This window comes from Neopelma chrysocephalum, unplaced genomic scaffold (assembly GCF_003984885.1).
Source record: "Neopelma chrysocephalum unplaced genomic scaffold, ASM398488v2 Primary Assembly neopelma1_73, whole genome shotgun sequence".
In the NCBI taxonomy this organism is placed as follows: Eukaryota; Metazoa; Chordata; class Aves; order Passeriformes; family Pipridae; genus Neopelma; species Neopelma chrysocephalum.
The window spans coordinates 33,226-58,861 of record NW_020897733.1 but is presented as its reverse complement, the minus strand read 5'-3'; the positions used below and the strand labels follow the sequence as shown (position 1 = coordinate 58,861).

At 40.9% G+C, this 25,636-nt stretch overlaps 1 long non-coding RNA gene across 2 annotated transcripts in view; it reads right to left on the bottom strand.

The window, feature by feature from the left end:
* Positions 1-293: 293 nt before the first annotated feature.
* Positions 294-25,636, bottom strand: part of LOC113969390 — a 48,766-nt gene continuing 23,423 nt past the window's right edge. The window contains exons 2-3 of one of the 2 annotated variants that reach the window (XR_003534845.1): positions 1,901-1,986; positions 294-363 (exon numbers count right to left, since the gene is read on the bottom strand). This is a non-coding gene — a long non-coding RNA (uncharacterized LOC113969390). Of the gene's footprint in view, positions 367-1,900; positions 1,987-25,636 lie in introns of both variants that reach the window. The other variant, XR_003534846.1, reaches the window with a different exon arrangement.

Genomic DNA, 25,636 nt, shown 5'->3' with positions numbered 1-25,636 from the left:
GCTTTTATACAAATCTGCTCTACTTTCCACAACTTCCAACAACCTTGCTGTGGTTGCAAGTTGCCCCTGCAACATTTGAGGAAAGAAGACTCCACGAAACTTCCGTTTCTATTTTACTTTTCACCAGAGTCTCTGCGGGGGCCCAGAGGTAGTCATGGACAAACCTCTGGTCCCAGTGAGTTTTCTGCCAAAGAGGAATGACCAAGAGACACAAAAAAATAGTGAAACTTGTGAAATCATCACATCACAAAGCAATACAAGTTCTTTAAAACAGAGGAATCAAAATCTAATTTCCTTACCTTTGGTGAGACTCCCAGCTATGTGGTTCACAGCTGTGCCTCTGTTCTTAGTCGTGCCCGAGTTCTGCTGGAGGAAGTGATTGTAATTACCAGTCAAATAAATATGAGTTTCCATCACAGCTTATTTTTCATTTTAGTTGGCAACGATCTCATCCCTCTCAAAACCAGTTACATATTGCCTTGGAGACCACAGGTTACCTGGGTGTTGCTAGGATGCACCACTTGCCTGATTCTCTCTTCCTCAGCCACATTGCCCACTCTCGGTGCTGTTAATCCATTTGGATATTGCCCTTATCTACCCTTATGCTGGGAAGTTCCTAAGTAGCCATGTGGCTCGGATTCCTCCTCACTGCACTGGGTTTACCTTGAAACAGTGAACAAATAGTATTTGCATGTGCATTTATTTTCCCTGGATGGGCTGTGTTGGCCTTTTGTGGGAAATGTTGCAAACAGACCACAAATGAAGTTGATGTGGAACTGAGAAAAGCAGGCGGACAGGGTTATGTAGGGATAAATTGAGAGGGGATGTGGAAGGCAGAACAGATCTACTATCTAAACTTCTACACAATCAATGCCACTTATGTGATTGACCTGTATTACCATGGGCAGCGAAGAGCTGCGGTTGGGAAGCCCTTGTTGGTAGTGACAGCAAAGGGAAATGGAGTGAAAAAACCTGAATGAACCCAGCTGAAAAAACAAGTAGCCCAACTACCTCTTCCTTCCTAATCATCATGTTTTAATACAACAGAATAAAGTGGCACATAAAAGGGTAATGTGCATTTTCTTCAAGGACTTGTTGAAACACATAATACAGTATCTTTGTAATTTACTGGTAATATGTACACAATGTAAAGGATCAGGAGCAGAGAGTCCTATCACTATATTTAGAAATAATGCTGCTTTTCTTTCATAGGCTTGATATAAACTTTGATTACATAGCATTTCTTTAATTTGCTGCTATTCAAGAAAACCCTTAGAGCACTGCAGCAAGCAATGCCTCTCTCTTGCATTTGCATTTTTTAATTTGCATTTTTTAATTTCCCAGACTACAGCTCCACACCTACACAGGCTTCCCCTGTGGGAGGGAAGAGAATATTTTTCAGTATGAATGATACTGTTTCTCTTCTCAAATAGCTGTAGTTATTAATTCCAGAGATTTACAGAAAAAATCACTTTGCTACTGTTTCACTTAAGTGTGTAGGGTTTTTTTTCTAACTAACATCAGATGCCAATCTATTGCTCCACTGGTACCCATTTTAAATAGGGCAGCCAAGCAAAAAGTTCAGACTGCTCAAATGACTAGCTGCTGCTCTCAGCAGCCTGCTCGTGCATTCCTTGCATACCCCAAAATGACACTGAGTGCAAGAAGGGTTTGGTGCTTTTAAAGGAAGAGCCATTATGTCCATAATATGTTAAACCCCCCGTGGCACACTAATGGCAAGAATCTAGACCAGGTTACTCAGCACAGGAGACTATTTACTAACCAGGAGGGACCAGTTGAGTAGATATCTTTAAAACATGTACTAAACCCCACATTCTAGGAGATAGGGGATGTGCCTGTGACCTGGGTGATCCGCATTTTAAACCCCACTCTGCCTCACCTGGATGGGGACCTCAACCCAGATCTCTTTCATCTCTTCAGAGTGTCTGGCTCTTCTCAGTTCAGAAAGGTTATGACAGGAAGATCCTGTAAAACAAGGGTTACATCACTCACATGGCAGGTTACAAAGTTAGGACATCTCATCAAGCAATTCTTTCAACTGCTGGTGTTTCACTGTGTAAAACTGGAGCAGTGCCAGTGGAAGAGGCTGAGAGAGCCCACAGCACTCAAAAAGCCTGATGGGCAGAGCCCCTTCTGAGACATGAGAGACCTAAATTTAGCTCTATATGCCAGATTTGGCAGAGGGACATTTAGCTTCCAATTTCCTAGAAGAGGCCCAATTAACAGACGAAAAAAGAAATGGTCTCTCCCTCACCCTGTTTTTGTAGGAAAGGGTCAGCTGTTTTTGCCTATAGATATTTAGGAGCAATTTCAGAGTAGCAGGGGACACCTATGCACTCAGAGGCCAGAGTGAAAGGCTGTCCTTCTCTGGGGCATCTCCTCCTGCCTCACTCACCAGCTCCCCTGCAATATGCTGTCTTCTGGGACTGTCATTTTTAAGTTCCTCACCTGGTCCTGCTTTGCAGGCAGAGTCTGTGCTTAAGTTGGATTTCTGTATCTCACACAGAGTCTTTCCTCTGAAAATCCTGGGATGCTACATATGAGGCATGGCATAAAGAGGGAAGGCAACAAGCAAAATTAGACCTGGAAGAGAGATGGCAACAGCAGGGCAATGGCTTTGTTCAGGCATTTAGCCAAGTACTAATGCCTGTCTATTGGAGAATAACTGTCTCCAGAACAACTCCATCCAGAGGCTGAGGCAACAAAACAAATTATTTATTTGACTTTCTCTATCCAGGACCTTGCAAAAGAAAATTTACAAACACAGTGTGTCTTCCCAAGACTGAACGTTTGCTCACATAATAAGGTGGGAAAAAAAAAGAACTTGGAAGACTTTATATAACAGTACCATCTCGTGACACCTGCCATAATAATATTTTATTTGTCAGTCTTTTCTTATCCTATGTCTCTTGAAGCTTGACTAGGTTACTGCATCAAAGGGAAGGAGTAATAGTATCATTTCAGATAAAAGAAAAAGAGAGAAGTGTGCTGTACACAATCTGCCCATCATGTCACCTCACAGTTACATTAACCAAACAGGCACCACATCTATGGAGAATACACACATAACATGGCAATCTGTGTCAACTACAGCTTCTCTTCAGGTATGGGAAAAATTGCTCCATTCTTACGTGGTAGCTCTAATTCAAAATGCTTTACACAGATTAATTAATGGAACATAGTTTATGCACATCAATACACTGAGTCAGAGAAATATTAAATAAATGACAAAGCACAAAATTAAATAGATGCAGGAAGTGGCAGAGCCATAAACAACACTGAACGCCTGGATTTCAGAATTTAGGAAAAAAAAGCCCTACTCTAGTGCAACTATTTCCTTTCCCTTTCTTAGAGCATGTGTTTCAGGCAGCAAATTCTGCTGCGCAAGCATTGAGCACATCATCAGCTCTTTTCAAGTACTGAACTGAATAAATAATATTAACTATAATCCCACTACCATGTCCGAAACCACTAAATCTATTGAAATTTGAAACCTTCATATTTAACTGACTTTGTTAAAGATCACTCTGAAAGCTGCACTATCTTGGTACTACTAATTAACATGTAATAATAATGATAATCATGACCAATAATGCTGCTTTAATAAGGATTTAATCCTACAGATCATTTTATGAAAGCACTTTGATAATAATGGTTATTTATTCTCACAGTGCATTTTTCATGCTAGCAACTTCAAGTACCATGACGATTAATAAAGCTAAAGAAATAAAGAGATACATAAAATAACAAGCTTATGAGACTGCTAATATGCTGATCTTATTTAATAAACCTTACCAAATATAAAACTGTAAGGGAGATTCTCTTGGGAAAGGGGAAAATAAAAAATAAACAAAAAACTCCTCGAGGCTATATCAGCAGGATTAAATTGACCTGTGTATCAATGTCATTTCCATTGTCACTCTAGCAAACAAAATAAAATAATAAATAGCATTTAGTGAACTGTGGGCAAGGCTATCAGCTGGTGTAAAGAGGTGCACTGGCATTAATCTAAAGGAGTTGTGCATCTGGCCCAGCATTTTCAAAGGGCTGCAGAACCATAAGAAAATGCCCAGTATGTCCTGTCCATGATGACTTCAATACACAGAAGAGGAAGGATACGTACTGTCAATGCTTACATCCTCTGGTGACAGTTTATATATATATATATATATACATATATATATATATATATATATATGTATCTGTGTGAGCTAATTCGCTGGATTGGGCATACTGAGATCTGTTGGGGGCTTGTTTAGCTGCAGGGCCTAGGATTTAAGTTCAATAGAGGGGCCTCTTGCCTTCCTCCTCCCATGTTCCCACTACTGCAGCTAAACCAAAAGCTTTGGTATGACCCAAGTTGGATTTTCATAGATATTCACAGCAGGGCAATAGAAAGAATTCACCTGGTCCAAAAAAATCCACCATAAGGGATCTGTTTAGCCTACAAGGCTTGCATAGGCAGCATTTTGCCAAAATAGCTTTGAAAGGAAGTCACCTGGGCTGGCACAATTTACAGCAGCAAAAGAAATCTTCTGCAGGATGGCTTATATAACTAGGGAAGCCTGGTTAGCAGTACAGACAGTTTTTATATGCAGAACTCAATCCTTCTCAAGAAGCCTTTACTGGTTTGACTTTCCTGGCAAAGTCTTGGTAGTAGAGATACTCAACAGCAAAGATGTCAGGCTGAGTTACTTTCTACTTAAAAGAGTCTCCTGACTTTTTCTCATCTGGCACAGGTCAATCCAGTAGCAATGTGAAACCAGAAAGAAACAGGTTGTGGGGATGCACAAGAGGGAAGCCCTCAGGAGGAGGTTTACTGAGACATGAGATATAAATGGAAATCATCCACAGTGACCTGCTCGTGGGCTCCACAGCAATATCCACATGCTGGAGTCAGGGAAATGGAGAAGGGAGTATCCAACCTCAGGTGTGAGATAGGGGGACAGAGGAGCAAGTCTTTGGAAGAAAAGCTGAAGGAACTTATTTCAGGGGAATTCTGCAGTTCTTCCTCTTCATAATCATATTTGCTCAGACAGCTTAGGAAATGATTGCACAGAGAAAGATACAAAAGAACCAAAAAAGATGCCAGGTAAACAGAAGCCTTCTGACAAAAGAGAAGCCCAGCCCACGGTCAGAGAAACTGTATGATGGTAAGAAATAGCTGGCGTGTTTTGAATTCGTGCTATATAAACACTGTCTGAGGTTCATGGAAGTACTGAATGGAACCAACTATCTCTTTGTTAAGGGGATGAACAATATTTCATTCCAAATAACTATCAAGAGTAGCCTCCAGCCACAGAAAGCAAATCTGAATAGGAAGAGATCTTAGCAGGTCCAATACAGGCTTTCTACACTACCGGTCGATCCTTCTCCAAACTAATTTGTGAACAAAGAGAACAAAGGGCTGGCTGTTTCTCTGGGGACACTCTTATTTTCTAACTGAAGAGTAAATTATGTTGAATGAGAATACAAAGTCATAAAACATAATCAGGCTATTAGCTAGGTAAGAATTGGGGGAAGATACAGTGCTCCACAATGAATTCCCAGTGTTACATATGATAAGTAGAGACAATAGAAATCAGTGGGAAAATTTGGCATGCAGTGATTTCCTTCCCTGGGCCTCCTGCAATTTGCAGAACTCTGCAGAATTTCTTGGGCTGCTTGGTCAGCTTTCTCTTTTGCTGAAATATACTTGGATTTCAATGCTAACTACCACTGCTACAAAAGGAGGGTAGTTATAAAAGGTTGATTTGCAAAAATATTTATAAATTCTGCAGCTTTCTATTTTTAGGTGTTCAATTTAAGGCTTCTGGTGGCTGCAGACATCTGTCTTGTCAGAGATTTCTCTGTGGTGCTAACAGAAGTGAAGCTGAACTGAAGACTTAGATTCATCATGAAATGGGAACTGGGACTTTGATTCTACAGAAAATAGAACCCAGAGGAGAATCACAAACACACACACATTTTCCTTGCATATAGATATTTCTATTATTCCCAGGATTGATCAGCAATGGAAATAAATAGGAATTTTGTTAGGGATTTCCAGTGGGATCAAGATGGAGCCTGGCTGTAGTTAGTAACAACTCTCAGGACACCAGCAAGCTTAGAATCATAGAACCTTTTCAGATGGACCTCTAAGATCAGCAAGTCCAGCAGTTAACCCAGCATTGCCAAGTTCACCACTGAGTTGCTTGCCCCTTCTTCCAAAGGTCATAAACTCTCCTTTTTTCCCTGAGTTACAGACAAGTCTCTCTGTTCAACTGGGCTGGTCTTCTTCCTCACTGACTCCTCTTCTGATACATGGGGACAGCCTGCTCCTGTGCAGATGTCCTTCTTAAAGTATGTCCAGCCTTCCTGGACTCCTTTTCCCTTCAGGACTGCCTCTCTCCCAAGGGACTCTGTCAACCAGTCTCCTAAACAGGACAAAGTCTGCCCTCAGGAAATCCAAGCGTGTCTGTTTGTTGGACTCAGTTGTTGCTGTTCAGCCTGATGTGAACTCCTGAGGCTTGTGTTCCCTTTCACTTTGTCTGTCTTTCAACACCACACAGCTCACTATCCATGCTTAACCACGTACTCTTGGTTAATGGTTCCCTGTGCAGTCTGTAAATGCTCTCTCTCCTCAGTCATTTTTAATTTCTGTATCAATCAGAATATCATCTGAACTAAAAATAAAGTTATCAGAAGCCCATTTGCTCAATGTTCATGCTAGAAGACCAAAGTCCTGTACTTGAAAGGGGAACTTTTTCCTCGAAGGACTACTCCAAATAACATTTTCACAAAGGCTGGAGAGTACATTATGCACAAAGTAGAGATCATGCAAGACTTCTCCTGGAGTCTCAGCAACACCATATTTGAACAACAGAAATCCAAAAGAGGGAGGAAAAACTTGCATGTATGTCAGTGGGATGATCAGCATGGAGCATGTGATGGGTGTGTGGTGTGTTAGTTATGAAAATTCAACTAGCTATGAGAAGGGTTTAGAACAGCAGCGTCTAAAAATATGATTATTCAGGCTATAAAGAATAGGAGGTGCTAGGAAGTTCTGGAGTACATGGAAAGGTTATTAAAGAGTAGCAACTAGGAAAACTTTTTGGAAAAATCACCCTGCTTAAGGGAAACTGGATATGAGAGAATCCTAAGAGCTGTTCAGTCAACTTAGAAAAAAAATAAAGCAACTGGCCAAATTTCAGTTGCAGTTTGTACATGCTGGTACTGCTCACAGGATCAGGGAATGAAGCAACAGGAATGGTCTGACCAAAAATTCCAGTGGGGAGCTAAGTCATGGGTTGGAATTTGGAATCCTTAACAGGGTGAAATAAAGACTATGAGGAACTAAACACAGGCATGGTTCATGAGGTGAGCAGTGGGCTTCTGCCATCAGCAAGGTGCAGGGTATGGAAGACAAAATTAAGCTCAAGAATGAACTGGTAAAAACTGGGAAAACACCTTCTGGTCTTGGATCCAACCATGTGGTTAATGATATTGTTGATTTTGATCAATTCAATTTGCATGCTGCAGCTTCTGTTACAAAATCCATCACAAGATATAAAATATTTTGTTTGTTCTTAAGATTTCCATTTTCCCTTTTCTATAAGGTTCAAAAGAACCTTTTGCTCGTGCTATTTTGCTCATACCGTACTTGAAAGCACAAAAATGTGAACTGTTTGTTTATCCTCAGGGCAGGTGCTCTGTAGATTATCACAGTCAAGCTTTGTTGTTCTGCACTACAAAGTCTTCAACCTTGACCTGAGAGGTTGTTTTTCCCACTTCCCCACCCCCTAAAAAGAGAAAACTAAAGCAAAGACAGAGAAATAATTCTGTATTCTCAGCTAGTCCTCTGTCTTGCTTTACCAAAGCCTTTGTCATCCAAGTTTTCTAGTTACCTGTACCTGACTGCTACTCAATACTGAAGCTGGGCTGGGGCTGAAATCACTGTCTTAGTGTGGGTAGAAAATTAGAAGTGCAGAGTCCTGTGGGGAATTCAGCAGTGTTAATTGTATGACTTGGCAATACTCAGGGGAAACCTTCCAGGTGACATGTAAGGAAATAACACACATATATCTTACTTTAATATGAAGGGAACCAGAGTGCTCATCTCCCTGCACAATCTGTTGACAACTTTACCCTTATATTGAATGATGGCGCACAGGTGGAATTATCTTGTTCCATTAAGGATCTTTTAGAAAAACATATATAACAACAAAAGTCTGCTAAGGTTTTTTTTCTTCCCAGACAAATATTGTACAAATCCTAAATTCTGGAGTTATTTCAAAAGAATAAATCTGGAAAAATATAAAATGTTTTCTATTTATTGGTGTGTAGGGAAAAGTAATACAGTAAATTACTGCTCCAGTCCCTTCCCCTGGTATGATCTGTGATACAAGATAAAAAAAGCACACTACAGCTCAAAACAGGAGGTGCAAAGGTGACTTTTGAAATCCCCTGATCCCAACCTAATTGCTAGACAGTCCCCAAGCATAAGTTAGAGCAGCCTCCAGCATCAGCATCTAAACATGTCTTTTGTTCCAGTCCAAAGCCCATCAGGAACCATGCCCCAATACCACAGAAGGATTCTCCGGGAAAAGAATTAATAGGTTCCAGAGCCACTTGCTTCATCAGCCTGGAGAAAGCCTTATTTAACTCTTTGCATAACTTCAGTAGTGATTGTTTTGACCATGTCTTGTGAGAATATATCACTGGCTGCTATTCATAATTTAACATCATTTCTATAGTATCTAGTTAAAATATCCTCCTCATAATCCATGAGTGGCTCTCATAATATCTGAGTCTGTGAAAGTTTCTGCTTTTTTGTTTCAGAGAATTTGAAAGCAATAAACAGCCATTAATCTCAGGTCTGTAGACCTCAAACTGTATCTAATAGTCTTGGAAAAATTTTCTCAGGCCCAGATGGACACTGCCTGGAAACTTCTGACTACACTGGTTAAATGGCTAAAGCATAGATATATCCCAGATGTTACCATGGATGTTTGTCTTGACTAGTCATTAAGCTGTGATATGCATAGATATTTGGCATCAAATTACATTTTCTTAAAACTGTTACCAGTGGTAATTTGATACTTATGAAACCCCATTTTCCTATGAATGCTGAAATGTGGCAATTATCAGTACATAAGGGCCACTAGGTTTACACAGAGGATTCACATATGAACAAGGGAAATATTTATTTATCAGGAAAGACAAAAATATCTCCCTGCTTTTCCTGGAGTGTCAGAAAGGCAGATGGGAGTGATGGGCTGGATTCTGATCACATGAAGTCACAGCTTGCAGGAATGAGTACACGGATGTAAAAATGGCATAGGGCTAAAAGCAGTCTGCAATGGATCTTGTTCTAAAATAAGACTTTTGTTGATCCTTGGATTTTCAAATGAGTCAAAGATAGTTGGAAACTCTTCTAGTACGAAATGTAGAAGTTAGATGTTTCATGCTTGTAGGTTCCTTTGATAAAAGGAACTGTCCTAGTTGCAACAGAAAACCCTAAACCAACCCTCTCTCTATTTATACTTTAGCTATTCCATATCCTTCTCCAGGAGGACCAATTTTGCAGCACCACATAATCAGGTGGCTGGCAGCTGGGCACCACTATGCTCAATATTCAGATATTGGAAGTGAAAAGAGAGAAACTGTGTCAAGGAAGTCTCTACCAGCTGTACCCTGTAACTTAAAATCAGAGGCCCCCCAAAAATACTTTTGAATTCTTGCAGGGTTACAGGCCTCCAAAATAAATCAGCTCTGCCAGTTGTGAAACACCCTAGAGCATGTATTGGAAACATTCACTGTCTTTTAAAGTGACAGATTAAAATTTCTAATAAAAAAGTTCTGCTCTTTCCTTAAGCAATCCATAAGTAATTCTACTCACAGTGAAGGATTTGGGTGTTCTTCTGAAAATCTTCCAGCAAGCCCCACCAGCCTGCTTCAGACTGATTCTGATCTTACTTGCACTAGCAAAAAATAAATTTAAGTGTACTGTATCAGATACTTTGGTGCATGTCCAAAATTAGGCTCCATTTGCGGACCTGTGTATTTTTATGCTAAGAAATCCTAAGCTGGGCATGCAGAAGAGTTCTGCTGGAGGGGACCAGGGAAGGACTGTCCTTGGGTACAGTAAGTCAGCCACACAATCTCTTCCACTGATGCCTCCAATGTTTTGTCTCAATGCTGTCAGCATGCCAAGGCAACCTCGGGGGCACAAAATAGGAGCACAAAGGCAGTTGTAAAGTCTCCCTAAGCCATTTATGAATGATAGTAGATACCTGCCTCCAAAAAATTTGAAATCAGTTTAGATAAAGCTGCCTCTTTGTGTAGTCAAGTGGAGTCCTCCACACTGAAGTGAGTGAAAGGTCCTTCTTGGCTTCAGAAAGAATATATGACCATTCCCAGACCCTGCTTGGGAGAAAAGTTCCAACTATTTCTAGTGCTCTCTGCAGAAAACACCTAGAAAAACCCTCGGTAGCTGTGGTGGCCACAGGCTCTGCTGTCAACTCCCAGCAGTGCCCGGCCCAGCAATGTGTGCACTGACCTCACCCCAAACAAAAAACAGGGCTCATGCCTGTGGTACTGGCCCAGCACCAAACTGCTCAAAGAATGAAAGAACAAATCTGGGGAAAATTATTCTTCAGCATAATTTCAGTTTAAAGAAAATATTTCTCAAACTGGGCGAACACGAACTCACAATCAGGAGCTGAAGACACCATGATTAATTCTTTCTGAGTTTGCAAACAACTGCTCCAGGAAGTACAAATGACTGTCTTATTTGTAATGGACTAACTCTGAAAACTAATGCTGGCAGTTAAACAAAAAGTTTAGTATTTCATCACCTGATAGCACTAGCAAAATATTTAGTCAATGTCGGTCCACAAGTTCCATACAATCTTCCTGCACATGTGAAATCCATGTGTTCTAGACCTCAGCTCTGTTCTTCACTTTGTACATGAAATTTTGAATGACACAGTTATGCATTTTCAACCCAAAAAACCCAGTTGGATTTGCAGTACAATGCTGCCGACTGAAAATGGGGAGGACGGACAAGACATTACGAGATACACTGAATATGATATTGGAAGAAAAACCGTGGTGTGTCCCCTGCTCTGACTACATTATTCATTTTCATATTTAATTCATAAAAAACTTCGTCTAATTTCCACAAGGTTTCCAGCCTCTTGCAAAATACAGTCCCAGGATCCTGACATCCTCCTGCAAAATGCTGGTTGAGCTGGGTGCTTAAAAGTAAAAATACTCATTTTAAAGACAAAGCCCAAAGCCCCAGTCACACACAAGCTTTAATGTTTAAGCTATTGTAAACAATTTTGGACAACAGTTCTGAAAAAGGAAGTGGCTGTCTTTTCAAAAACATCTTTTGAAAAGGGCCAGATTCTGACCGATATGTAAGACTAATATAAATCGGAAGCAATCTCCTTGGAGTTAATAGAGATCAGATTCCAGGCTTATAAGCTTTTGCACACTGAATTTAACTATCTGTCATGCCTGCGAGGTTACAGCACAGACCTAAAAGAAGGTACGGTGTAAGATCAATGTTAAGGAAAGAGTTTCATTTAAAAGACCATCTTTTCCCATCAGACATGATAGGAGATTTATTATTCCAATATTATTGTTGAAACTAGAAGAGAGAGGAAAAAATAAACAGGAACATATATTTTCATTTTATGACTGTGAACAACATTTCATACTGTAAACATATCTTGGTCTATAACATTTACCCAGTAAAAAAAATAATTTCAATACAGTCCTTATTGCTAGCTCGGCAGAGCCTCCCCAGAACATTGTGTTAATGATTAATATGAAGTCAGTGGAATTCCACAGTTGCTGAGAGTCTTGTGCCCAAGAATGAACTGCATTGCTAAATCAGCAAAGACAGTTGTCAAGGTAACCTCTATGTAATCTATTTAACTGGCTCCCAAAACACCAATCAAGGTCAGATAACGCACTCAAGCACCATATGAACACACTCATACGGCATAAAGCTTTGTATCAAGACAGCAGGGAGGAAAAAACCTCATTAGGAAGTAGGGGGAAAAAAATAAATTCAGTTTTGAGAAGTGTTAATTGGGATTGCAGTTAGCTTTGTGGGGAAAGCATGCCACTCATCTGAATACGTTTTATCTATAGTAAAAGTAATTTCACTCCAGTTCAGTTTGAATGGAAATATCCTTCTGCTAGTGTTAGGAAAAAAAAAAAGACAAAAACAACCCACCCAAAATGTAAAAACAGCCATGGATAAATTATTAATTTCATTTATTGTTTTATTAATGCATGTCTGGCATCTACTCTGATACAGAGTTCTCATTTTGTTTTGCTTTGCAATAGATTTTTGTGTTCCTTAACAACAAATGAAATAGCAGCAGTATTTCAGGGCTGGGGATACAGCTCCCCACACAACACAGTTCCACAGGTCCTGCTCCCCTGAGGCCTCTCCCCTCCTATGGAAACTTTCCAGTCATTTCTGGAAAGGAGAATGATCTATTTGGAGTTACAATCTGATGGGTACCTTGAATTTTAAGCTGTGTTTACTTTCTCTGCATTCACATCTCTATAGCCATAACAAGGACTGGCAAGAGTCACTGGGGTCTGAACTGATTTTTATTCCAACAATTGCTGTGCATACAAATCAACATCCTTTGCTTGATATTTACTTCTTTGTTCAATATTTACTGCTTTGCTCATCCTAGAAGCAAAGGATAGTAAGCATTACGAGAATTAAAATGTTGTCTCTTTCCCTTGGAGCCTCCATATCCTTGTCCTCTGCTGGAAAGCTACAGTACTCCACAACTCCTTACAGCCTCTAGTCCTCAATGAATCTCAGCAAATATCCCAATGCTGCTTACAGTAAAAGCACATACCAAGGGAGCTATTTCCTTCCTTCACTTATACAATGTCAGTATCATGGAGCTGTGCTAAATCAGGACGCTGCTCCTGTTCCACGAAGATGCCAAAAGGTCTAGTTGTAGAAATGAAGAGCTAAAATTAACAGCTTCAAAACTGCAGAAAGCAATCACAGTAAAGACTATATAACATCTTGTGTGTTTAGACAATATCTTTGGTTAATGCCATTCATACAAAAAAAACCCCAACAACAAACTCTTTTTTAAATGTAAAATGGTTGCATACATCAGACTTTAAGGAAAGAAGAGCTGCAATTCTGAGAGTCACTATCTACTCTGCTTAAGTTGTAGATGTTTAGCACTCCTCAGGGTTTCCTCCTTTGTAACACTGTGTGAGATCCGTTTGCCTGTCTGGGATCAGCGCGGGATCCAAGGGCTATAAAATCATGTACTAGATTAGGAAACAAGGAAGACAACTGCACATTCTAGTCATCCCCAGTGTGGGAGGGTGTGATGGTGCCACAAGCTGCTGCTTATCATGTTGCTGCTGAAGGCAACCATGTAGGCAGAACCCACAGCCTTCACAGACCTACCCCAGGACTGCTCTGGATCTGCTAGGAATAGGCTGGGAATAACAAGGCTGCCAAGCTGCCTCCAACCTACTTGAGAAAGTCAAGCTTCAGGAGAAGACAAACTGTGTTGCCTGTCACAGCATCTCATCTTACAGATGTAGGGCAGATGTGCACCCACAGACACCCACATGGTGCACCCATGTTGGTTGGGTTCCTACACATGCTCTTGAGTTTCCATCTCAAGGAAACAAGACTAGGAGCTGGGAAGGACCTAAATCTTGTCTGGCTGTGGAGTCAGGATAGACACAGTGTGAACGATTTCATATGAACACTTTAAGGATCCAAATATTATTTATGACATTTTTCTGTAAAATAACCATCACCATAAAACCTGAACACATTACCAATACTCAGGAATTTACCGCAGACCTGTTAGGGCACCATTTTGAGATCAAGAAGCTGACAAGGATGTGAACTAAGTGATTTGCTCACTGTCAACAGGATGCACGTGGCAGTCACAGATGGATGCTAAGAACCCCCCAAAACCCAGCCCAGCTGAGGCACTGTGGTCTCTGTTTAAAAAAGCCACTTGAGAGCTCTGAGCACCCATAAAACCTGTTGATTTCAGATTTCACCAGGAGGTAAGAGCATTTGGCACTTGTCAGGTGTGTTAGCATAAAAGGAAGGAGCTTGTATATCTTTTCAAGCTCTAGAGACTGTGGCTGCTTTCAACAAGAAATTAGCAGCTTGTCTCTGGGTTTTGACATGTCAGACACAGAGGGGAGGACTGACAGCTAATGAAGCTCTGAGACAATTACAGTGACTCTCCCATGATGAACTGAAATCCACCTCTGCATTGCTGGGCACCAGTGTAATGAAAGTTGGACTATTCGTAGCATATCCCCTTTTGTGCCACTACAAACACTGATCTGACAGTGCAGATGAAAAGGAAAGAGGATGAAAACTGAAGGAACGCTCATTTCTAAGACAGACTATGTCAGAGATGCTGTATACAGTCAATCAATGTAACAGTGTTTCTTGTCCTGGCAAATTTGTGATAAGCCAAGTTTCAAACCAAACAAGACTGTAAATATAAATATTTATTGCCATGCTTGAAGTAACCTGGTATTTCAGACCTCAGAAAGTGGTCCTGGATTGACAATGACTTCAGCTCTTACACATCTTTGAATGTGGAACTAGCTTACTTTTGAGTTAATTTGGTTAAATGAACAGAACCCATTTAATTTCAATCAATACTCTGGCACTCTACCTTTGTGTGTGTGTGTGTGTGTGTGTATGGTCTATCTGTTTTCTTTATTAATCCCAATCAGAATTGTAAACATGGACTATACCCAAAACACTCCTCTTTGCATCCATAAAATTGCTCTTGTATTTCTAGGAAGTTTAATGCAGGCATGGACAGCAGGTAACATCACTGGCTCTGTGAGGGTGTAGCACAGCCAGCGTAGGCAATGCTGGCAGGAGATATCATGCACTTCCCACTCAGAGACAGGATAATACAGCTCTTGTGGACAGCCAAATATAAATATACATATGGAAGATAAAGCAGGGTGGTCCTACCATCTAGCCACAAAAGTAATTTTAAAAGCCTCAAGTAAATGTATCTGAAACCATCACACTTACTGCACCATCTCTATTCTGCAAGTTATTACAGTAAAATCATGCTTACAATCATTTCAGTCAGCACTCCCTTTATGGAAGTAATTTCTGGAGGTCACAACCTGAGAGCATATTTATATCTGAGGAAAAACATTATGCTTGCAGGTTTTTGAGACTTTAAAAAAAACACCAAAAAACCCAAAAAACCCCCACAACACTATTTGTTGACTTTAATAAACAAATTTTCTAAAAGGGGTTTCTTACTTTTTTTCTATTAACTTTTAAATACTAAATTTAAAGCTCTGAAGTAGTTCAGAATTGCAGGTGTGGTTTTCATGTGTGTTTCTCACCCATCCACATGTTCATACACTTCAAATGTACTGTTAGAGCTGCATTCAAAAAAACCTCAAAATCTGGAGGGGAAGAGATCCCTACAGACTCGGCCTCATGCATGGCATCAGGATCAACACTGTAGATTCTCACATCTCCAGAGGAACATGAACTAATCCACACACTAAGACAGGATTTATAAGACGGACTGTAACAGCTCCTAAGATAGCTGTTACTGCCTCTGTGTTGTTAATGTGTTTGCAAGATTAGTATTAATTACTCAATAAGGGATATATCTGTTTTGAGAGCTTGTAATAAGTCCTTACTTAATATTAAGCAAATAACATGCAAATGAAAGAACATAACTGTATAAGCAACAAAGTATTTAATTATTTGTATGTATTTTAAGGGTCTATAATAAATATATCTGTCTTCGCAGGATCTATTATAGGTATATATTTATATGTCTATGAATAGTGATTATTTAAAGGATATATTCGATACAGACATTCGAGGTTAAATAAGCAATGCAGAGGTGTTATGAACTAATGATTGCCAATACACTCAAACTTGGATACCTTGATTCTAGCTGTTAATCCTTCACATAAAGGACAGTGAGTACCTTCTTGCCCACCCCCTCTCCCTTCCTCTGACTTATCATTCCTGGGTTAGTATCATGTTCTGAACCTTCTTCAAGCACCCTGCTTAATATATGATAATTGCAAAATTTTTCTTAAGTAAAGGAGAGAGGGAAAAAAAAAACAACTGATAGAAGAAATCCAGTGTGAAGTAGTGTCATTTCACTGCAGCCCAACAAGCAATCCTGACTTTTACCAGCTGGGACCCCAGCTAGAAACTCTGACCCCACCCCCAGTCAGGCACCCGATAACGAAACTGCCAATCCACTGACCAGCAGGACAAGCGCTGCTTCTCCTCCTCCCATTCATCACGTTCCCCAGCTACTTCACAGCAGCGAGCGGAGGTGGGGGAGCGGAGGATGCCAGGCTTGGCTCGGTGCTGGCGGGGCCGGCAGGGCTGGGTGCGGGTCCGCAGCCCGGCGCGGGTGCAGCGCCGCTCCCAGCGCTGCCGCCTGTGACTAATCAGCGCCCACAAGGCTCGCGCTTGTTTATTCCACTTAGATTCTTCTGGTTCATATCAAAACACAACAGCCAGGGATACTAATTCATCTTCATTTTCTCAAGTAAAAAAAAAAAAACCAACATGGCAACTCAGGCAAATGTTTATATGAAAATGCGCTTTTTATCTCTTGATACCTCTGTGACTGAATTTTCCTTCAAGAATAACAGATGGCTGAACTGTACTAGGTAAAGAGTTTGAATGAGTTGGTGACAAAAAAAGGGTTGTACAGTGTTTTTTTTATAAAATAAATCTCCCCCAAACCCACTCCTGTAAACAGTAATAAGAACAAGCAGGGCTTTTTAATTGAACATTAAACTCAGAAGTCCTATTACATTCACGGTACAGTATCCAGTTAATATATCCTTTGGGTTTTTTTTTTCCTTTGTCCCACCCACAGAGATGTTACAAATTGGATTTAAATTAAATTTCATTCTAAACACATATATTCAATCATAACAAAACAGTGACAAATTAGCTTATTCCATTTAAACTCATTGTATGCTCAGCCTGAGTGCCTCCTGCTCCAACCCTGGGCCTATTTCCCAAAGGTTGGGTATTTAAAGAACTGACGCACAAATGTGTGTGCAGCTATTAGCAGGGGAATTGGTTTGATTATTACATGAAATACCAGGTTGAACTGCAGTGTGTGTTTTAAAGTGTGAATATGGAAAAGGGCTGTTTTTATTATTGCATGAGTAAAGGGGTATAAACGGATGGATATAGAGTGGTGCAGAGGTAGTTGCAGCTGTTCTAGAAATGCCTATATTTATTTTTCCCTCTTTTTAAAATATGATCTGATATAAAAAGAAACCTGACTAGTAATTTCCCTTTTAACATAGTCTGTTATACATCCATTGAAACGCTGTTCCCCCATTAGCCACCTTTCCTGTACAGGAATAACATATAAGGAGATTTTTTTGTTTGGTTGTTGGGGGTTTTTTTCCATCACGGCTGGGCCCTTGCTAGTTTTAGTGCTTAAAGGAAGCCAGAATGGGTCAGGTGTGGAGACAACAGAGCGAATTTGATACCACTCCTGAGAGAACTTGGATAGGTTCCAAATCAATCTGTCTCGGGGAGTGGAGGGGGGGGAGCAGAAAAGCAACAGGCATGAAAAAAAGATCCTGAGTGTTACCATGGCTAAACATCAACTGTGGTTAGATCAAACACTCGTGAAGCAAAGGATATTGAAACTGTTATTTGTAGAGGAAAAAAGCCATCATTTCAAAATTACAGTGGAATGTGTTTAGAGAATAAACATTCTCAATTTGCCCTAAAATTTGTTAGCAGTAAACAAACTCACTGCTTTTACCAGGTTTATATACAGTCTTTGAGCACTGTGGATATTTTAGAGATGATTCAGGACTCATTGTTAGAAATTTCTGAAACAGGTAGGGCTGTGGCATCCCTACACAGGGATGTGCTTTAGCTGTCTATTGGCCTAGGGTAGTTAATCACAACTGCTAACAAACACGAAAAAAAGAAACAATTAAAATTCTAATTGGTTTGAAACTTTAAATCCCATCCCAGCATGTGCACTCATTCCTCTGTATACTACCCAAATCCTAACAAACCTTCTTCCCTTCTCTCTGTGGGCCAGCCACGCACAAATTTGCTGCTTCCAAAATTCAGCCTCCAAGTTTAACTCTGGGTTTAATCCTGCCAGATACCCAGAAGCCATGACCTTCCCTGAACATTCTAACAACCTTTACAGCAAGGCCCCAGCACCTCATGGAATTGGCTATGAAGGAACATTTCATAGAATCGCTTAGACTGGAGGAAACCTCTAAGATGATCGAGTCCAACCATTAATACAGCACTGCCAAATCACCACCATGTCCCTCAGTGCCACATCTGCATCCCTTCCAAATACCTCCAGGGATGGTGGTATAAATGTTTCCCCTGGGGAGCCTGTTCCAGCGTTTTGACAATTCCAATGGAGGAATTTTTCCTAATACTCAATCTAGACCTCCCCTGGCACAACTTGAGGCCTCTGGTCCTATTGCTTCTTACCTGGGAGAAGAGACCGACCCCCCCCCCCCAGCCACACCCTCATTTCAGGTAGTTGTAGGGAGTGATGAGGTCTCCCCTTGAGCCTCCTTTTCTCCAGGATGAACACTCCCAGCTCCCTCAGCTGCTCATCAGACTTGTGCTCCAGACCCTTCTCCAGCTCTGTTGCCCTTCTCTGGACTTGCTCCAGCACCTCAATGTCTTCCCTGCAGGAGCCCAAAACTGAAGACAGGACTCGAGGTGTGGCCTCACCAGTGCCCAGTCCAGGGGGATGGTCACTGCCCTGGTCCTGATGGTCACTGCTGGTCACACTATTGCTGGTACAGGCCAGGTGCCATTGGCTTTCCTGGCCACCTGGGCACACACTGGCTCATGTTCAGCTGCTGTTGACCAGCACCCCCAGGTCTTTTCCTGCCAGGCACTTTCCAGCCACTCTGCCCCCAGCCTGGAGCTGCAGGGGGTTGTTGTGACCCAAGGGCAGGACCTGGCACTTGGCCCTGTTGAACTTGTCCAGTTGGCCTCAGCTGAGAATCTAGTCCCCAAACTCCTCTCTGATAGCCACTAGATGCAGAATAGATCCCTAAACCAGGGCTTTGTGGTAGCTGACAGATGAATTTGTCCCCCAAATGCCAATGGTCATGACTACTGTGAAGCCCTTTTGTACCTTCACAGCTGTACCAGACTCACTGGCCAGGTGTAACAACTCCTGGCACTAGTAGCTGTTCCTTTTCCACACTAAGAAGAGCTGCAGAAGTGCAATTACTCCTTCACCAATAACTGTACACAGCTTCAGGATCTCGAGACACGTTCCCCCTTCTGCACAAGGTCTACTGAGCAGTGTTAGAGGCTGTACCATCTGCACGAAAAATACATCCATATTATTACACCCTATAAATCAAATACAACTGTAGGAAAGCAGGTGGTCATAAACTAACAGAAAAATCAGACCTATAGTGCACATATATTAGACTAGATCCACTCATCATGTTGCCCAGGGGTTGAACGCAGACAACAGGACAATTTATTTGGGTTATCTGTGGCTGACAGGTAAGAAGCATGCATGGGGTGCTGGGAGAGTGTGCACATGTTCTGGATAACAAAGTTTGCATGTTCTGACTGGTCTGACAGGGAAATACCTTCCCTCTGTCCTCACTCCTACTTGCCTGCTGGGGGTCCCAGAAAAAAAACAATAGAAGGGTACCCAGGAGGAGGAACACTTGTCTTAGGAAAGAGAGAAGTGGGGAACATCAGATAATGATGCTGAGGTAGGCAAGCAACTGAAGCCAGAGACAAGGGGAAAGGATGTCTCAAAGAGGTAAGGGAATTGATGTGGGTGGGAACTGCAAGTGGGGTGGAAGAGACTTGAGTGAGAAAGGAAAAGTTGATCCTAGCATTGATAAGCTGGAGTCTTCAATAGCCTGTCCACTGTTTGAGGCCAGGTGTGCTGAAGAAACATCAGGCTCAGTGGGAACTCTGCCTGAGCAAGGATCTCAAGCTCAGACCTGTAGTAAGGAATCTGTGCAAACCATTTTTTTAGTTGCTTGTTTTTTGTTTTGTTTTGTTTTTTTCCCAATAGTCAAGGAGTTTGAGCACCACCAGCAAGATAAGGACAACAGACATTGTCACATCCTCTGGGGTAAGAGATGGTAAATCTCTGTTAGGAAAAATGAGCTTTTAGAAGTTAATGGATGCTGCAAAAACTACCAATACATTCTTCTTCTTTGGGCTTCCCTCGAGGTGTGAAACACAAACCACAACAGTTTTTCCAAGCAGCTCCCCGACTTCCCCATCAGGGAGCAGCACAAGTGGGGCTGTGAGCCCACAGCACAGGCTGGTGCTGAGCCCCAGGGCACAGTCCCACGGCGCCTGAGCAGAGCAGGGCAGTGACAGCAGCGGGTCCTGGTGACAGCTCAGGGAGCCACAGGTGAACAGCAGGTTACACACAGAGTCCAAGGTCAATTGGAATCCAAGTGACATTCCAGGAGGAGGGCTGGGGCCACGCACACCTACATTGCAGGGACAGGAGCCCCAGTGCTGAGCTGCAGAGGAGTTCCTGGGCCATGGATGGGGTTCCAGGGGTTGGGCAGGGCCATCGGGGATCGTTGGTGCAGGTGGGGCCCTGACAGCTGTCGAGGGGTATCTGTCAAATCTATCAGCAGACACATGTGCAGCATTAATGCCTGCAGCACGTCATATCCTAACACTGAAATAAGGGCAAAGCTTAATAGGCACAAGTGACCCTTATTCCAAACCACTGGAACTGCTCTGGTGAGTGCAGGTTCCACCGGTCGGAGCTGGTGAGATCCAGCCTCTCTTGATTCTGAGGTCAGATCCATGCACATTTTAATTAAAGGACAGAAAAGGAAGCAGAATAGTATGAGTTAAAAACTACTGCCAGCAAAAGCCTCATCTTTTAAATATTCCTTAAGACTACTTAAGTATTCCTGCCCCAAGGAAGTAAATGAGATTATTCATATAAGTAAAAACTACTTACACAAGCTATGGTTTGCAAGACAGTTTACCAATTATGGAGACATATTTCTGCAACAAAGTCTTACAAAATACACAGGACCATTCAACTAATTTTTTTCTACTCTCAAAATAATAAAAATCCCTGACTATCCAAAATTGCAAATTGGAGGGAAGAAAGGGAAAGCTGCAACAATAAACCCTCTGACAATGGTGCTGTCTAAAAATCAGTTTCCTTTTAAAAATTTACTATTTACTTTCAGTTTTTATAGTGCTATTTCAAATAAAAAGGGACACTTCAAATATGCACCAGGAATTTCTTGGACACACAGAAACAAAACTGCTTACAGTGTTAATGATAAAACCCTTCTTGTTTTTCATGGCCACAAAAAAAGCCGTTTTTGGGAAGGATAAGGTCCTTTATGATGTTGATAAAGCACTTCTCTTGCAGAAACATGGGGTACTATCAATCAATAACATTTGTCTCTGGCTTCTCTTGTTGACATCCCAATATTGCAACAGCAAATCATAATCTTAGCAAATAAAAAGGCTCTAGGGAGAAGCAGCTATAAACTGGGCCTGGTTGGATCAAATGAACTCTACCATGAAGGTCTGTTAAGCACTGAGTGTTTTACTTTCTAGCAGAACATTCAAATTGAAAAGAAATAGGTAAATTGAAAGTAAGAAGCAGAGTTAAGGAACCAGAGAGCCAAAGTAATTTGGTTCTTCAGCTAATTAGTAGCAGATCACCCTGATAATCACTGTTGTGCCTTGTTTTACTTTAGCAGTTATTGATTTCAGTTTACCTCAGTATTTTCACATTTTTCCTCCTCAATTTGGAAGATTTCCTTAAGTGCAAAACTCAGGCTCGATCTGAGCAGACATCACTCCATTGCTTTAATGAGCGCTAAGGGCCTGTCGACGTAAAAAGGCTGCTCCAGATTAAACACAGCCCGTTACGTAAAACATCTGAGCTACACTGGTTTAAAGTGGGTTTATTGGGGTTTAACTCAGGGTGGCCACACATCAGTCTAAATGAAACTGAAAGTTTTCCCTGGCACAGAAAAAGGCAGGCAAATAGAATTGTGCACCAAAATATGCATGTGCAACTGATGCAACTTTGTCACGCAGATAAATCAGGGCTCTTCTTGTTGACCCTTCAGTACAGAAGGACTAACCCACTTAAACAACTCTAATTTTCATAAACAGATTTAATGGTGTGTTGTTATCATAAGAAATTATCATTACAATTATTCCCCTTCAGTTCCCCGAAGCCTGCTGTGTAGTCTGGTGTCAAGGTTCAGTTTTGATCTGGGTCACACATGTATCAGGCCATGAGAAGGAACAAACTTGGGTACATTAGTATTGAGCTGTTGCTTCCACCTAGGACAAGTGCACAAGCAATCTGTCAATACACGGAGGGCAGCAAGACCTCAGAGCAGGGAGGGAGCTCACCTCAGTTTACTGGGGCTCACTGACGCCAAGGCTATGCAAGAGGTCCAGCTGACCCCAGGACACAGTCTAGACCTTGATTTTAGCTAAAATGCAATGATGAAAAGGGGGCAAAGTAATTAAAAAAAGGAGCTAATGAGGCAGCAATGACATGATGTGTAGATACTTTGATGGTGATGTGATGTTCTGCAGTACAAAGTTCTGCTGCCTGTATGCTCTCACAGATGCATCCTTGATTCTCATGTGCATTTCAGTACACACTGGTATTAAATTCAAAATCCAAACTTCAGATAACAATTTTATCATTATCAAAATCCAAACTCCAAATAACAGTTTTATCATTATCAATCCCAAATAAAGTACAAAATACTCCTGTGAACTGTGGAGATGTATTTTTGACACAGGGAGCAGGATCTAAAGGCAGATAGCTTACCTTCTGACTTTACACTATTTACAATAGCTTTCCCAACTGCACAGGTGTCAAAAATAAAGCAAACTGTATTGTGCAGAAAAAGTAACTTTGACAGGTCTAATTTACTGAGACTGATTTGTGTGACAGCATAAACAAATCATCCTTGTCAAAGTCTATATTGAAAACGGAGTAAATTGATCGTGGAGTCAAGTGCACTAGTAATCTCAGGGAGTATTGTGATTTCATTTGTAAAACTATTGCAAAGAGGGGAAAAACCTGTCTTTCAGAGCTGGCTTCAATTTTTGCACTAGTCAGAGCTGTAGAGGAATATGCTGGTTAAGAGCATACTGCTACTACCAGTGCTTTTCCTGTGCAATCCTGTTACTGTGTATTCAGGGAAGTAACATGAGAAGTCCCCTGAGAGCTTTTGTACAAATATACAGTGGAGATCAACAAGAAATCCTCCAAGTGAACAAAACATTCTGTATGTGTTTTCCTACTGCTTCTGTAGGGGCAGAATGTTGTGACTGATTAAAACACCAGCGTAACATGTAGTTTCTTACTGGAATTGTTTTTTATGCTTAGGAGGAATTAGAGAAACAACATTATGAGAATGAGGTTTTTCAACGTGGATTCAAATTATATAATCTCTGAAGTCATTGTTTTCTTGCTCTGCAGGGGAGAGCGCGCGTTCCTGAGAGTACAGGCTGACAGTGCCTGAGCTTCTTATCTGGGAATGAAAACCAGGGAGATGTAAACTTTGTGAAGATAAGCAATAGCAAAACTCGTGTGTAATGTATCCAGCAAAGCTAACGATCCTCGGAGCAGAGAAAGTGAAGCCAATAAGTTATGCTAGACAGGCACTTACAGAGGTCTTCTGGGGTCATGTTTACTAATCTCTCTCTCACTCTGTCAGAGTGCTATGAAGGAGCACAAAGCATGCAATCTACAAGGTAGATAAACAGTGAATTATTCAAAACAATACCTTCACACTTTATATAAAAATAACAAATGTTAAATCAAAACTGCACTTAACCGAAGGGGAAATTTTAATAACCCAAATCCTCAGTGTGCCAAGATCACAACAACAACTGGGATGTGTCTTGCAGGAACAGTTTTGTCCATTTTGCAACAAACGGGTTTAATAACATGTCCCTGTTTCCTCCAATCCCTTGACTTGGTGCAGCCCTTTGCTATAAGTTCCAGATGACCCCCTCTCTTTCCTTTTTCTTTATTTTCCCTTCCATACACAGAAGGTACAAAATCTATTGTTCGCATTTCCAGGGGAAAACCAATTCTGTCTCAAGAATATTCACCTTTTGTGTTCATCTTTAAGCTTCATAAGGTCAACACAAAATAGGGAAACAGAGCATTAAATTTCTAAAATCAATAGCATGTACATAAATTGACATTCATTACTTTACAGCGATTTCCAGTTTCTCCTTGATTGATTAAAGCTAGGGGTTGAAAATAAGTGCTTTTCCCCTGCCTGGAGAAATTCCCAATTGTCCATGCTGTGAACCTTCCATTATGAGACATGAGACAGCGGTAGCAGTACATGGTTCATTTCACACCGCCACAAAATAGACTTGTCATTCCACAATCGAAAGTAAGGAACCTGATGGAAGAGCAATGTGTCAAAAACTTGTCAAAAGAGGCCCGTGCTTAATGACAACTGAGAACAAGGAAACCATATCCCGAGGTTTTCACTGGCTAGGTTTTACGAGCAGGGAGCAGAGCAGAAAAATTATCCTGTTAATTTGGTATATGTTTAAATGTGATATTGAATGGCAATTCATTTTGTCAAACTAATTAATTTTGATTCCACATTAATTTAGGGAAGATAAATATTTACAATACAATTATATTAGTTAATTTATAAAAGCAGAGGGGCAAAACCATTTGAATAAGGACTGCTTAAATTAATGCTAGGAAAAAAGGGATGTTTTCTCTACACTAAAAATGCTGGAAAGCTAATGCTGCATTAAATGTCCTGTTATTAAGTGTTCTCTATACTAACATGATAAGTATAACAAATTGATCTTTTGTATGAATTATGTTAGACCCTGAGAAATGATAATGTCAAATTCTGTGGCACAGTGGAGCTGAACCAATTAGATGAGTAGATAATTTGGCCCTTCACACTAATAACACATCGTTAGTAGGAATATCTTCAAAGAAAAACATGTATCTGGGGAATGCTTTGCAACTAGGTGATGCTTTTAAAATGTTTATACAACAGAGATGGGGATCTGGTTTCTTAAACCTCAAACACTAGGAAGGCAATTCCATAAGGTGAGGATTATAATTATATAGAGACGACAATATTGCTGGTTTTATTAATAGTTACAGAAGCACATGCATGTACATATGGTGCATACGTCTGGAATATTTTTTTATGGATGGGCTGATTAATGATGGGCAAAGCTTCAAAGAGCCACAAGGATTCATGAGGATTCAGAAGTTTGGCTGCTTATATCTGAAGCTCTTCAGTTAAAAAGTCAGGCTAGAAATCCAACTTGAAAATGACTTAATGTTAGATTTATACAGTACACCTTGGTCTAGCAGAGACTGAAAATTGTGGAGGGCTGTCTTTCCTCACAATGCATTTTTGCATTCATTCTACTGTCTGAGCATGGGGAAAAGTTTTGAAAAGTTTATATTAGACCCATGAAAAGGCTCAAGTTCACTTCCTCAAAGCAAAGTTTAGAGCAAGTGATACACATGCCAGATCACTTGATCCCATAGGAACC